Genomic DNA, 3016 nt, shown 5'->3' with positions numbered 1-3016 from the left:
AAGAGAAGACTGAAGAGGGGAGGGGTTGATAACAGTCTTCAAATACCTGAAGGGTGAAAATGGAGGGGCTGGAGATGGGCTTTTCACTCTGGCCATATGGGATAAGACTAGGAACAATTTAGGCTGGAGATCAGGAGGAAGTTTCTGACTATGAAGGTGGTCAAGCAATGGAACAGGCTACTTAGTGAAGTTGTGGAGTCTCTATCCTTGGAAATTTTCAAGAGCAGGTTGCATAGACACTTGGCAGGGATGTTTAGTCAGAGCTGATACTGCCTTAAGTGGGAGGCCAGACTAGATGCCCTTGTCATGTCCCTTCCAGCCCTACTTTTGTGTGATCCTATGAACTCTCAACAAATAAATCACCACCACCGTTGTCAGTTACTTTTAAAGTTCCATTGATCACTAAAGCTGTTAGTTAATTGCCAAAGAATTCAACAATTTCTAAATCCATGGCAGTAGAGTTTTCCTGTTTTCTTCATTCTCCTCTTAATTTAATATACTTCAGTATCAGTTAGGGATCTGAGGCTTTAATCTGCAGTCTATGCGCCTGGAAGGTGCTCAACACAGCTCTTAATGAGGTCAATGAGATGTGGGGTCATTCAGTATCTCCTTAGGCTCCTAAAGGCTCTTGGAGAGAAAATTAACCTCTCTGCAGAGGACCAGTGCAAGCTATGTGTATTGCTCAAGTTAAATTAAACCATTAAAACAAAGCTTAAATGGGACTTGAGTGTCTGAAGTGCTTCACTCAACATGCCTATTGCCCATCCGCAACCAAACCAGGAGGAACATAGAGCCCAGAACACCATAGACAAGCTGAAGTAAGTAATTTCCAGACTGGTTCATCCAGCCTATTATTGCTTGCTAATGCTGAGGTGCCTACATAAGGCAGAGGGAAGAGGGGAATAATTCCTGTTTAGCAGGGAGAAGCCAGGCAGATGCTTTGTGCCTGCAAGTCTCTGCCAGAGCTGCAGCCAGGTAGCAGAGGGGAGGGGCCAGCCCTGCTGTGGAGCAGAAAGCTCTACCTAGCCCAGAGAGCATGCCGGGATGCTGGGGGAGTCTGGTTTATCTTAAACCAGCAAGGGGTCTGGGACAGACATTACATAAATCGGTTTGACCCAAAGCAGTTAAGTCTGATAACTACATTCAGCCAGGTTTATCTCAAACCAGTTTCAGCCATTTTCAAGCTGGTTTATGTGCACTGAACATCTGTTCTGTTACAGGTTTAAACCAGTTTCTGATGACTTAAACTGGTTTAAGTGTAATGTCGGTCTCTAGCCATGATGCTTGCTTCCTTATAATAGCCTAGATTCAAATGTGGGTCTGGATAGAACAACTATTCTGCTTATGTTTTGTTTTGGTTTTGTTTTAGCCTTTGTAAATGTGAAATGCCTGGAACTGAATGTACACTGGGAGTCTTAGTCTTAGTCTGTTAAATAACTAGCTTCTAATGACATGCGAATGAAACATTGTGCCTAATATACTTTATCCCAAATGGTAAAACCACACAGCAAGAGGAAATTGGAAGATTTAAATCAATACTTTTGTCAACCTATTCCTTTCCCAAATGTTGAGTGGGGGTGGGAAGGGGGGGGTTGGATCTAGTTCTGAACTACTTCTGAAATCTCTTGGGGTTTTAAAAAAATGAAACCTCCAACAGGTGACAGTGAAAAGTCTCAAACCATTTCTTAATTTTGTCCCTTTCAATTAAGTATGCATAAGACAAGATTGGGGCCATTGATTCAAAAACATCTCCCTCATAACCATTATCCAGAAAGATCTCTTGTAAGATTGAATAAACTGGGAGCTGAACTATCATTCAAAATTGAAATGACTAGCTTTTTAAAATAAAAAGTAGCTCCAATTTTATTTAAATAACTCCAATTTTGCCTCTACCTGTATCTTCTTTCTGGTTTTTAAGATTCTTATTAAGGTGATACTTCTCATAGAGTTGTTTTAGGGCCTGCTGTATCCTATGCCATAACTTCTTTTTCGTACTTTAGCTCAGGATATTGCACTTTTAGTACAGAAAGACAACTAGAAAAAATACATACTGCTGAACGTTTGTAGGAGGAACAGGATGTACTAAACCCCCCTCCCAACAAAAAAACCACAAAAACAAAAAACCCCCAACAAAAACAAGCAAACCCTTATTCCCCAATTAAAACCCCAAGAAGACTCAGAACCACCAAGAGATTCAGCTTTTGCTGAGAAAGTGATATATAACTTCAAGAAACACTTACATACAATTCACAATATAGACCCAAAGATTTCATACAGGAATCCAGTGTATCAAAAACATTCTGACCTATTGTGGTCAGAGTTCTCTGCAACGGAAGAATTGCTCTATTATTTTTCTGTAGTGAAAAACACAAGTGGAAGTTAAGGGAGCCTATATGTCCCTGGGCGGTGGGGTGTTTTCATTACAGCAGTTTCTGGAGAGCTGTTCTACTTAAAACTCTACAGCATCATGTGTATTAAGCCCCTGAGCATTTAAAAATGGATGCAAGATGCTTTAACTAAAGCTAATTGATGAGCTGTAGTTAAAGCGCCTCAGTGGCCATTTTTAAAATGGTGGGGCACATCCAGATGAGTGCACATGTGCCTCTTACAGCATCCCAAAGCTCTTTGAGATACTGCAAGAGACACATGAGGGAGCACGGGGCAAAATTAGACCCCTAGATATGCAGTGGTCAGAAAAAACTGCAGAGGAAAAAAAGCAGGGCACGGTACAGTCCCAAACCATGTCCTGAGGCAACTGAGGCTACAGTTGCCAGCCAGAGCATCTCTATGGTTGGCCTTCACCCCCATGCTGGAGCATGCTGCCTGCTTATGCAGGGCAGTCAGCGTGCTAGCCACAGGGAGCTGGAACTGGGTTCTTGCCAGTAAGTAGGAGGTGGGGGGAGGCTGGAGGAGGTGGGAGGGGACAATGGGGGAACCCCCACCAGTCCCGCCTACTCCCCCACACCCTGATCACTGCCCTGCCTGACCCCTCCCCCATCTGCCCCCTGGGCCCCCG

This window comes from Crocodylus porosus, unplaced genomic scaffold, assembly GCF_001723895.1.
Source record: "Crocodylus porosus isolate Cpor-Errol unplaced genomic scaffold, CroPor_comp1, whole genome shotgun sequence".
Lineage (NCBI taxonomy): Eukaryota > Metazoa > Chordata > Crocodylia > Crocodylidae > Crocodylus > Crocodylus porosus.
Note: the sequence above shows the minus strand (reverse complement) of the source record.